Here is a 13,635-nt window from a genome sequence, read left to right on the forward strand (position 1 = left end):
AATGAGAGAGTGTAAATTTTTGTTATTATTTGCAGACAATATGACTATTTAAATAGAAAACTCAAGGGAATCATTGACAAAACTCTGAGAATTAATATTAAAGTTCATTACAGTGATTAGATACAAATTAAATGCCAAAAATTGATAGTTTTTCTGTATAGCAGCAATAACCAATTTGAGTACATAATGAGAAAAGGTACTATTCACATAATAGTAATATCTTATTAAGAAATGCAAAAAAAAAAAAAAAAAAAAAGAAATGCACATAATCTGTATGAGAAGTATTAAAATACTTTCCTAAGCAATATAAATAAAAACTTCAATACAAAAGGAACAGAAACTGTATTTCCATAATGGAGCACTGGATTTTATAAAATATGCAAATTGTTTCCAAATTAATTATAAGATTAATAAAATGTTATTTGGGATCATGATAAAATAATTTTAAAGTCTATTTGGAAGAATAAATAGGTAAAGATATCTATGAACATTATGGGTAAAAATATATCACATTCAAATATAGTAAAAGAGATGTTTAAATATATTGCTATGCTAAAACAATCTGTGGTTCTGGTTCATGAAATTACAGTCTGATTAATAGAACAGATAGTACTTCAACAGACTAAATACATACATAAGAATTACCTCATGGCAAAAATGAGAGTGCATCATAAAGTAAATGATTAAAAGATGCAGGTTTTAAAATAAAAGCTATTGGGAGAACTGATTACTGGGTGAAAAAAATAGTTAAAGCCCCACCCTATGAAGTATGTATATTAAATAAAGACCTTATGGAAAAAATAGTTAAATAAATAAATAATGAGGCTTTTAAAAACTAAAAGTAAGTTGGTTAACTTTAAAAAAAAAATGATCTTGGGACAGGCAAATAGTTTCTATGTAGTGTCCCCTACAGTGTGTTCTGAGAAGCATTAGCTCCATGGAATGCCCTATGAACAAAGGGGTCCATGGGCAAATATGTTCTATAAATGCTGTACACTCTATTCCCTCATTGGAAATTCAATGCATATCAACTTCCTAAAAGCACAGTATTATGAAAGAAAATCACTTAAATTTACACATCTTCTTTTTCTCCAAACTTATTAGGCCATATAATTTTATTTATTTAACAAAACTTTCCCAAATCCTAGTTTTTCAGAGATTACACTCTAGGCAAAGCTATTCTAAGTATAAAAACAATGGTAGACATATTTATTTTTAAAACACCAATGTATTTCATCAACAATGCCAAACTTTTTTTGTCAAAAACTCATAAGGCAATTGTTGAAAATATTTAAAACAAAAATGACAGCAGGTTAATATTATTACTACATATAAAAATACTTAAAATGTGTATAAAAAGAGAAACACCCCAATTAAAAATAAATAATAGACACAATAAGAAAATCCATGGAAGAAATATGAAGGATCAATAAATACAGGACATTTTTCGACTCACTGATAATGAAACAAAGACCAATTTAAGCATCCACAAAACAGAATACCATTAGTTTTTCAAGTACCTGGATAAGTATATATATAGTTGTTAGTAACAAAATTTAGAATAATACCATTATGTATAGTACTGCACTATTTCTGAGACACTATGAAAAGTACTTTAAATGAATTAACTTATTTGGAAGAAATAAGAATGCAAAAATGCCAAAGGTTAAGGGAGAGGAGAACTATTAACACATCTGGACATAGTACTGTAATTGGCCAAACTTTCTAAGGCCTTTTGGCAACCAGCAGAAAGAGGATTAGAATAACTTACGTACTTAAATATGGTAAAGTTTTCACATTAGATTAAGTACAAAATAATAACAGTTAGAACAAAATTTATAAATGAGGTTATTGAAGAAGATATTGTGTACGTTAGTGTAAGAGTTGGAATTACACCACCTGTATGCTAATAAAGAAACGATTGGCTAAATCACGATATATTCACTTTCTAGAATATTCTGTAGTCATTACAATTATGTTTTCACAGATTATTGGCAACAAGAGGTGAAGGAAAGGAAAAAAAGAAATGATGAAAATAGTGACTCCATCTAGTTATCAATAAATCCAATCTGTCACAGATTTATTTAGTGAATAGTCAATATCTCCATTATATTTTTTCTGCGGGATTTAGCAATCACTGAAGACATGGTCCCTGCTATTGTAGCCTTCTACAGACAGATAAGCCAGCTTAGATGCTAAGCAGGAGTCAAGGAGGAACCCTGAACTCCAAGGGGAAAATCAAATTGTTCCAATGGCAGCATCCCATGTTTTGTGTAATTATAAGGGCTGAGAAATTAATCTGTCTTCCTCATAAGCTGTAGTTTCCTTTGAAAAGGAGATAGTTTCACTCTTAGTGGATATGGGACCCAAGTCAGTTTACCTGGTATTGCAGCAATGTTTTTCTCAACGGTGTTCCATTGGGTAGGATAAGTGTAGAGAATGGACAGCAGCTGGGCATCCAAATGGCTCCTGCAGGGTCAACAGAAACAAAGTAAGAACAAAAAAATAATCCTTTGAAAATACTCTGAGAGCATATTCTAAACTGATAGAGCATAGTTCTTGGAAGCTAAAATAGACCAGCACTGAAGGGGAGGAGGTGGTGGATCAGCTTGGCATTTTCTGACCTTTTTTTTAAAAAAATAGTTTTATTGAGCTATAATTGACATAGCATAAAATTTACAATTTAAAGTATACAATTCTCTGGTTTTCGTGTATTTATAAAGTTGTGCAACTATCATCATATTCTAAGTTTAGAACATTTTTATTGTTGGGAATTTAAAAAAAACAAGTTTACAGGGATAATTTTTCAGAATCAAATTCTTCAAATGCTGGCCACGTGTACAAATCACAAGCAGTTTGGTAAGTACATACTGTTTTTAGTACATAAGAAGACAAAAGTAATCTCTGTTCCTTGTTGTATTCCTTCAACATATTTATTAGATAGAATATGGGTCTGGGCAAGATGGCGGAAGAGTAAGACGCAGAGATCACCTTCCTTCCCACAGATACATTAGAAATACATCTACACGTGGAACTGCTCCTACAGCACACCCACTGAACGCTGGCAGAAGACCTCAGACTTCCCAAAAGGCAAGAAACTCCCCACGTACCTGGGTAGGGCAAAAGAAAAAAGAAATAACAGAGACAAAAGAATAGGGACGGGACCTGCACCAGTGGGAGAGAGCCGTGAAGGAGGAAAGGTTTCCACACACTAGGAAGCCCCTTCGCAGGCGGAGACTGCGGGTGGCAGAGGGGGGAAGCTTCGGAGCCACGGAGGAGAGCGCAGCCACAGGGTGCGGAGGGCAAAGCGGTGAGATTCCCGCACAGAGGATCGGCGCCGACCAGCACTCACCAGCCCGAGAGGCTTGTCTGCTCACCCGCCGGGGCGGGCGGGGGCTGGGAGCTGAGGCTCGGGCTTCGGTCGGATCCCAGGGAGAGGACTGGGGTTGGCGGCGTGAACACAGCCTGAAGGGGTTAGCGCACCACAGCTGGCCGGGAGGGAGTCCGGGAAAAGGTCTGCAGCTGCCGAAGAGGCAAGAGACTTTTTCTTGCCTCTTTGTGTTGCAGTGCGCAAGGAGAGGGGATTCAGAGCGCCGCCTAAACGAGCTCCAGAGACGGGCTCGAGCCGTGGCTATCAGCGCGGACCCCAGAGTCGGGCATGAGACGCTAAGGCTGCTGCTGCCGCCACCAAGAAGCCTGTGTGCGAGCACAAGTCACTCTCCACACCGTCCCTCCCAGGAGCCTGTGCAGCCCACCACTGCCAGGGTCACGTGATCCGGGGAAAACTTCCCCGGGAGAGCTCAGGGCACGCCTCGGGCTGCTGCAACGTCATGCCAGCCTCTGCCGCCGCCGCAGGCTCGCCCCGCCTCCTCCGTACAACTCCCTCCCTCCGGCCTGAGTGAGCCAGAGCCCCCGAAGCAGCTGCTCCTTTAACCCCGTTCTGTGTGAGCAAAGAACAGACGCCCTCAGGCAACCTACACGCAGAGGCCGGTCCAAATCCAAAGCTGAACCCCGGGAGCTGTGCGAACAAAGAAGAGAAAGGGAAATCTCTCCCAGCAGCCTCAGGAGCAGCGGATTAAAGCTCCACAAACAACTTGATGTACCTGCATCTGTGGAATACCTGAATAGACAACGAATCATCCCAAATTCTGGAGGTGGACTTTGGGAACAGGATATATTAATTTTTCCCCTTTTCCTTTTTTCTGAGTGTATATGTGTATGCTTCTGAGTGAGATTTTGTCTGTATAGCTTTGCTTTCACCATTTGTCCTAGGGTTCAGTCCGTCCGTTTTTTTTTTGTGTTTTTTTTTGTACTTAAAAATTTTTTTTTCTTAATAAATGTTTTCTTAATAATTTTTCTTTATTTTCTATTTTTAAAAATTAAAAAAATTTTTGTCGTAATAAGTTTTTTCATATTTTTTATTTTAAAAAATAAAAATAATTTTTTTCTTAATAAATTTGTTACGTAATAAATTTTTCTTATTTTTTACTATAAAAAAATAATAAATTTATTTTTTTAAATTAAAAAAATTTTTTTCTTAATAAATTTTTTCTTAATAATTTTTTTCTTATTTTTTATTATAATAGCTTTATTTATTTTATCCTCTTTCTTTCTTTCTTTCTTTCTATTTTTTCTCCCTTATATTCTGAGCCATGTGGATGAAAGGCTCTTCGTGCTCCAGCCAGGTATCAGGGCTGTGCCTCTGAGGTGGGAGAGCCAACATCAGGACACTGGTCCACAAGAGACCTCCCAGCTCCACGTAATACCAAATGGTGAAAATCTCTCAGAGATCTCCATCTCAACATCAAGACCCAGCTTCACTCAACGACCAGCAAGCTACAATGCTGGACACCCTATGCCAAACAACTAGCAAGACAGGAACACAGCCCCATCCATTAGCAGAGAGGCTGCCTAAAATCATAATAAGGCCACAGACACCCCAAAACACACCACCAGACGTGGACGTGCCCACCAGAAAGACAAGATCCAGCCTCATCCACCAGAACACAGGCACTAGTCCCCTCCACCAGGAAGCCTACACAACCCGCTGAGCCAATCTTAGCCACTGGGGACAGATACCAAAAACAACGGGAACTATGAACGTGCAGCCTGTGAAAAGGAGACCCCAAACACAGTAAGATAAGCAAAATGAGAAGACAGAAAAACACACAGCAGATGAAGGAGCAGGGTCAAAACACACCAGACCTAACAAATGAAGAGGAAATAGGCAAAAAGAATTCAGAATAATGATAGTAAAGATGATCCAAAATCTTGGAAATAGAATAGACAAAATGCAAGAAACATTTAACAAGGACATAGAAGAACTAAAGAGGAACCAAGCAACGATGAAAAACACAATAAATGAAATTAAAAATACTCTAGACGGGATCAATAGCAGAATAACTGAGGCAGAAGAAAGGATAAGTGACCTGGAAGATAAAATAGTGGAAATAACTACTGCAGAGCAGAATAAAGAAAAAAGAATGAAAAGAACTGAGGACAGTCTCAGAGACCTCTGGGACAACATTAAACGCACCAACATTTGAATTATAGGGGTCCCAGAAGAAGAAGAGAAAAAGAAGGGGACTGAGAAAATATTTGAAGAGATTATAGTTGAAAACTTCCATAATATGGGAAAGGAAATAGTTAATCAAGTCCTGGAAGCACAGAGAGTCCCATACAGGATAAATCCAAGGAGAAACATGCCAACTCACATATTAATCAAACTATCAAAAATTAAATATAAAGAAAACATATTAAAAGCAGCAAGGGAAAAACAACAAATAACACACAAGGGAATCCCCATAAGGTTAACAGCTGAACTTTCAGCAGAAACTCTGCAAGCCAGAAGGGAGTGGCAGGATATACTTAAAGTGATGAAGGAGAAAAATCTACAACCAAGATTACTCTACCCAGCAAGGATCTCATTCAGATTTGATGGAGAAATTAAAACCTTTACAGACAAGCAAAAGCTGAGAGAGTTCAGCACCACCAAACCAGCTTTGCAACAAATGTGAAGGAATTTCTCTAGGGAAGAAACACAAGACAAGGAAAACACCTACAATAACAAACCCAAAACATTTAAGAAAATGGGAATAGGAACATACATATCAATAACTACCTTAAATGTAAATGGATTAAATGCTCCCACCAGAAGACACAGACTGGCTGAATGGATACAAAAACAAGACCCATATATATGCTCTCTATAAGAGACCCACTTCAGACCTAGGCACACATACAGACTGAAAGTGAGGGGATGGAAAAAGATAGTCCATGAAAATGGAAATCAAAAGAAAGCTGGAGTAGCAATTCTCATATCAGACAAAATAGACTTTAAAATAAAGACTATTACAAGAGACAAAGAAGAACATTATATAATGATCAAGGGATCGATCCAAGAAGAAGGTATAACAATTGTAAATATTTATGCACCCAACATAGGAGCACCTCAATACATAAGGCAAATACTAACAGCCATAAAAGGGGAAATCGACAGTAATACAAACATAGTAGGGGACTTTAACACCCCACTTTCACCAATGGACAGATCATCCAAAATGAAAATAAATAAGGAAACACAAGCTTTAAATGATACATTAAACAAGATGGACTTAATTGATATTTATAGGACATTCCACCCAAAAACAACAGAATACACATTTTTCTCAAGTGCTCATGGAACATTCTCCAGGATAGATCATATCTTGGGTCACAAATCAAGCCTTGGTAAATTTAAGAAAATTGAAATCGTATCAAGTATCTTTTCCGACCACAACGCTATGAGACTAGATATCAATTACAGGAAAAGATCTGTAAAAAATACAAACACATGGAGGCTACACAATACACTACTTAATAACGAAGTGATCACTGAAGAAATCAAAGGGGAAATCAAAAAATACCTAGAAACAAATGACAATGGAGATATGACGACCCAAAACCTATGGGACGCAGCAAAAGCAGTGCTAAGAGGGAAGTTTATAGCAATACAAGCCTACCTCAAGAAACAGGAAACATCTCGAATAAACAACCTAACCTTGCACCTAAAGCAATTAGAGAAAGAAGAACAAAAAAACCCCAAAGCTAGCAGAAGGAAAGAAATCATAAAGATCAGGTCAGAAATAAATGAAAAAGAAATGAAGGAAACAATAGCAAAAATCAATGAAACTAAAAGCTGGTTTTTGAGAAGATAAGCAAAATTGATAAACCATTAGCCAGACTCATCAAGAGAAAAAGGGAGAAGACTCAAATCAATAGAATTAGAAATGAAAAAGGAGAAGTAACCACTGACACTGCAGAAATACAAAAGATCATGAGAGATTACTACAAGCAACTCTATGCCAATAAAATGGACAACCTGGAAGAAATGGACAGATTCTTAGAAATGCACAAACTGCTGAGACTGAACCAGGAAGAAATAGAAAATATGAACAGACCAATCAAAAGCACTGAAATTGAAACTGTGATTAAAAATCTTCCAACAAACAAAAGCCCAGGACCAGATGGCTTCACAGGCGAATTCTATCAAACATTTAGAGAAGAGCTAACACCTATCCTTCTCAAACTCTTCCAAAATATTGCAGAGGGAGGAACACTCCCAAACTCATTCTACGAGGCCACCATCACCCTGATACCAAAACCAGACAAAGATGTCACAAAGAAAGAAAACTACAGGCCAATATCACTGATGAACATAGATGCAAAAATCCTCAACAAAATACTAGCAAACAGAATCCAACAGCACATTAAAAGGATCATACACCATGATCAAGTGGGGTTTATTCCAGGAATGCAAGGATTCTTCAATATACGCAAATCAATCAACGTGATACATCATATTAACAAATTGAAGGAGAAAAACCATATGATCATCTCAATAGATGCAGAGAAAGCTTTCAACAAAATTCAACACCCATTTATGATAAAAGCCCTGCAGAAAGTAGGCATGGAGGGAACTTTCCTTAACATAATAAAGGCCATATATGACAAACCCACAGCCAACATCGTCCTCAATGGTGAAAAACTGAAACCATTTCCACTAAGATCAGGAACAAGACAAGGTTGCCCACTCTCACCACTATTATTCAACATAGTTTTGGAAGTGTTAGCCACAGCAATCAGAGAAGACAAAGAAATAAAAGGAATCCAAATCGGAAAAGAAGAAGTAAACCTGTCAGTGTTTGCAGATGACATGATACTATACATAGAGAATCCTAAAGATGCTACCAGAAAACTACTAGAGCTAATCAATGAATTTGGTAAAGTAGCAGGATACAAAATAAATGCACAGAAATCTCTTGCATTCCTATACACTAATGATGAAAAATCTGAAAGTGAAATTAAGAAAACACTCCCATTTACCATTGCAACAAAAAGAATAAAATACCTAGGAATAAACCTATCTAAGGAGACAAAAGACCTGTATGCAGAAAATTATAAGACACTGATGAAAGAAATCAAAGATGATACAAATAGATGGAGAGATATACCATGTTCTTGGATTGGAAGAATCAACATTGTGAAAATGACTCTACTACCCAAAGCAATCTATAGATTCAATGCAATCCCTATCAAATTACCACTGGCATTTTTCACAGAACTAGAAAAAAAATTTCATAATTTGTATGGAAACACAAAAGACCCCGAATAGCCAAAGCAATCTTGAGAACGAAAAATGGAGCTGGAGGAATCAGGCTCCCTGACTTCAGACTATACTACAAAGCTACAGTAATCAAGACAGTTTGGTACTGGCACAAAAACAGAAACATAGATCAATGGAACAGGATAGAAAGTCCAGAGATAAACCCACACACATATGGTCACCTTATCTTTGATAAAGGAGGCAAGCATATACAGTGGAGAAAAGACAGCCTCTTCAATAAGTGGTGCTGGGAAAATTGGACAGGTACATGTAAAAGCATGATATTAGAACACTCCCTGACACCATACACAAAAATAAACTCAAAATGGATTAAAGACCTAAGTGTAAGGCCAGACACTATCAAACTCTTAGAGGAAAACATAGGCAGAACACTCTATGACATCAATCACAGCAAGATCCTTTTTGAGCCAGCTCCTAGAGAAATTGAAATAAAAACAAAAATAAACAAATGGGATCTAATGAAACTTAAAAGATTTTGCACAGCAAAGGAAACCATAAACAAGATGAAAAGACAACCCTCAGAATGGGAGAAAATATTTGCAAATGAAGCAACTGAAAAAGGATTAATCTCCAAAATTTACAAGTAGCTCATGCAGCTCAATAACAAAAAAACAAACAACCCAATCCAAAAATGGGCAGAAGACCTAAATAGACATTTCTCCAAAGAAGATATACAGATTGCCAACAGACACATGAAAGAATGCTCAACATCATTAATCATTAGAGAAATGCAAATCAAAACTACAATGAGATATCATCTCACACCAGTCAGAATGGCCATCATCAAAAAATCTAGAAACAATAAATGCTGGAGAGGGTGTGGAGGAAAGGGAACACTCTTGCACTGTTGGTGGGAATGTAAATTAATACAGCCACTATGGAGAACAGTATGGAGGTTCCTTAAAAAACTAAAAATAGAACTACCATACCACCCAGCAATCCCACTACTGGGCATATACCCTGAGAAAACCATAATTCAAAAAGAGTCATGTACCAAAATGTTCATTGCAGCTCTATTTACAATAACCAGGACAGGGAAGCAACTTTAGTGTCCATCATTGGATGAATGGATAAAGAAGATGTGGCACATATATACAATGGAATATTACTCAGCCATAAAAAGAAATGAAATGGAGGTATTTGTAGTGAGGTGGATGGAGTTAGAGTCTGTCATACAGAGTGAAGTAAGTCAGAAAGAGAAAAACAAATACAGTATGCTAACACATATATATGGAATCTAAGGAAAAAAAAAAGAAATAAAAAGGTCATGAAGAACCTAGTGGCAAGACGGGAATAAAGACACAGACCTAGTAGAGAATGGACTTGAGGATATGGGGAGGGGGAGGGGTAAGATGTGACAGGGTGAGAGAGTGGCATGGACATATATACACTACCAAATGTAAAATAGATAGCTAGTGGGAAGCAGCCGCATAGCACAGGGAGATCAGCTCAGTGCTTTGTGACCACCTAGAGGGGTGGGATAGGGAGGGTGGGAAGGAGGGAGACGCAAGAGGGAATAGATATGGGAACATATGTATATGTATAACTGATCCACTTTGTTATAAAGCAGAAACTAACACACCATTGTAAAGCAATTATATTCCAATAAAGATGTTTAAAAAAAAAAAAAAAAAAAGAGACAGGGGCAAAAAAAAAAAAAGATAGAATATGACTTAATTATACATTTACACCCCACAACAGTATTAGTGCAGTTCTCACTCTTGTTTCAAATCCTGTTTGAAACAAGAATGTAAGATCCTAGGGGCTGGGAATTTCCAAATAAGTATATATGAAAACATGGTCATTGACTTTATTGATCTTCCAAAGAGAAAGAAAGGGAAACTTGTCCTAAAATTTCTGCTGTGTTCCACAATGTGTTTCCAACTGTTCATTAAAACCTGGGTGATCTCTAAAGGTAAGCAGCAGTAATACCAAAAATAAGCAACCTATTTTTTGTTTTCATGCTGAGAATTATTTCTTTGGTGACATTCTACATCTTGAACAATAACTTAGGGATTCAGGAGAATTATCAAGAGAGTTAACTAGTAGAAAAGAATAAAAGAATAGAATCTACTTACTTTTTCTTTCACATAGTACAGAATTTTGAAATTGCCAATAATAATTACCCATCAGCCATGAGAAATTGGGACTTCCCTGGTGGCGCAGTCGTTAAGAATCCGCCTGCCAATGCAGGCGACACAGGTTTGAGCCCTGGTCCGGGAAGATCCCACGTGCCACGGAGCAACTAAGCCCGTGCGCCACAACTACTGAGCCTGTGCCCTAGAGCCCGCGAGCCACAACTACTGCACCCACGTGCTGCAACTACTGAAGCCCATGCGCCTAGAGCCCGTGCTCCGCAACAAAAGAAGCCACCACAATGAGAAGCCCTCACACCACAACGAAGAGTAGCCCCGGCTCGCTGCAACTAGAGAAAGCCTGCATGCAGCAACGAAGCCCCAACGCAGCCAAAATAAATAAATAAATTTACAAAATAAAAAAATAATTATTAAAAAAAAGAAATGAGAAATTGTCATAAATTTTAAAATGAAGCCCATCGATATGATTTGCAAATTTAATGTAAAACAAAACCTGAGTCTCAATCCTTTGCCACGAGGTGACACTGACTGTAAAGGATCTTGTCACCTAGTCATTCAGAAAAGGCATTCTTTGGGGATAATTGTGCAGACAGAAGAATGAATGAGACAAATAAAGCAACAGGGAACGGGTTATTGCTGTTTTTTGAAGGCAAGTATCATTTCAATTTATAAGGAAATCAGTGTTAACTGAATGACAGGTTAATCTTCTTTTCAAAAGGGAAGATATTTAGCACTAAAAGCCTCATTGTTTTGGTTGAAAGAATGCTGGTTCCATCCTTTACCCAGGAAAGACTGAGCCCCTAGACCTAAATCTAGTTGTTGCTGTTTATTTCCAATAGCAAATATTTTATTTATTTTATTTTCCTTAGGCAAAAATACTTAACCCCCCATGCCTCATTTTCTCCATCTGTAGAATGGCAGTAATGATCCTTACCTGTCTTTCAGGAGTGTTATGAGGCTTAATTAGTTGTTTGTAAAGTACTTTGCAGATGAAGAACTCAGTGTAAATGCTAAGTGTCATTATTATTATGGCAATCTTATGTTCTGTGCATCATTGCATTGTTCTTTTCAAAATATTGCAATTTTCCATCTGTCATTTGTATTTCATCAAACAAAAGCTAAATTCTTGAACTTTCTCAAATTACCTTGCTAAGAAATGTATCTAAGTAAAAGTCTCAAGACCATATATGCACACAGCACCCAAGCGCCTTGAGGCAGTCTCTCAAAACTCATCACTAAGCAATGTTGCATAGTCCGTGTATAACTATTTTCAGAAATTCTCAAGGTCCTGCAAATATTATGATACCAAAAATAAACAAAAATCAGTAATGACTTGGTCTCCAAGTATGATCAGAGCTAGATTTTGATCCCATAAAGTGAAAAGCCATTCGAGGTGATGGGGAGTTTGCCTCCCTTCCCTCCTCACTTCCTCCCTCCCTGTTTCCTTCTTTCCTTGCCCTTGCTCTTTTAAACATATAGTCAAACAAAGCTGTGTAGTACGAACTGGATCTGAATTCACAAATACTTTTCTCTCATGTCTAAAGTCATGGCTCACTGTGTCTTCTTGCCTTTTTTTTTTTTTAAAAAAACATAGTTTTTCCAATCCTGATTCCCTTCTGTTTGGGTCTACTTTACCACAGCCAACATGGCGAGCATCAAATAAAGAAACATTAGTGGGTCTAAGTACAATTGTCTCCCCAATCCATGCATTTGATAAATGTCCTGTTTCAGCTAAAAAAGATGTATAATGTTTCCTTTATACTAAGTTTAGTGGTGAAAATCTTTAATAACTAAAACTGACTATAATTTCCTCCTTTCGACTGTTCTATTTCAAGGTCTCATAAATCCTTTTTATTGATTAGTTTTAAACAGAATGTTGTAGAGCTCTAAACAAGAAATTAAACTGAATGGCAGGTGGATTTTTTTTCATGGTCTTTCAGCTCACCCAGCAAAAAGGAATTTTAATGGGATGGTTGACTTTATGAGCATTTCTTCTTTTTAAATTTTTTTTTTTTTTGTAATTCTGCTACCGTGTGTGTAATTTTGTGTCATTTAGCTTTTATTCTGAACTTAATTGCAGAAAAGAATAACAAACACCTTAAAAATACTGGCTCACTTTTATTTTTGCATCTTTGAAGTGAATCATCTGCATTCACATGTTGATATACATCATCTCATAAGAAGAAATAATGAAATTCCTTGTCAAAATGATTGGCATATAATTATAAAACTGGCTTCAGAATGGAATGTCAGGAAAGTTTTCTTAATCAAAGTTTGGAAATAGATTTTCCACCTCTCTTGTATATGGGAAAAACATGTTAGCTTTTGGTTTAGGTAGTTAATACACTCTTCCAATAATATTCTTGAACAGGAAAAATATTTTCTACTATATTAACACCCAATATGACACAAGTAGTTACAAGTTTTTGACACATAAAAGAGGGATCACAGATGTTTGGAACAATTTGCAGCTCCTGCTTAGAATTTTATTTATTTATTTAATTTTATTTAATTTATTTTTTGGTCCTGCAATTGAGGGAGAAGAGCTAATTTTTCAAAAGAGGAAAAGGAATAGGTGCCTTATCCCTGAGGATTCATTTCCTTTATTTCTTGGGTGCTGACGTTCCTAAAGTACTCTGTTCAGAAGGTTTTCACTCCCATTCAAAATTGTGGGGCACAGAGCATAAAGATAAGAGATCTTAGAGATCTCATATTTCATGGTCAATGGAGAAGACCACATGGAGAAAACCCATGTGTCACCAACAATGACTCTAAGAACCGAATGGCCAATAGCTGTCAAGCGTGGTTAGAACCATCAGAGGGAAAAATGACTTTGGAAATGCCTGGAGTTCCCTGCTTTGTGACCATGTGACT

General features: G+C 37.0%; 1 long non-coding RNA gene across 3 annotated transcripts in view; it reads right to left on the reverse strand.

Annotated features, from left to right (window-relative positions):
* Positions 1-13,635, reverse strand: part of LOC132376356 (uncharacterized) — a 1,138,994-nt gene that overhangs the window by 113,743 nt on the left and 1,011,616 nt on the right. For all 3 annotated transcript variants that reach the window (XR_009506280.1, XR_009506281.1, XR_009506279.1), the window contains one exon: positions 2,381-2,469. This is a non-coding gene — a long non-coding RNA (uncharacterized LOC132376356). The remainder of the gene's footprint in view (positions 1-2,380; positions 2,470-13,635) is intronic.

Source organism: Balaenoptera ricei, chromosome 12 (assembly GCF_028023285.1).
Source record: "Balaenoptera ricei isolate mBalRic1 chromosome 12, mBalRic1.hap2, whole genome shotgun sequence".
Lineage (NCBI taxonomy): Eukaryota > Metazoa > Chordata > Mammalia > Artiodactyla > Balaenopteridae > Balaenoptera > Balaenoptera ricei.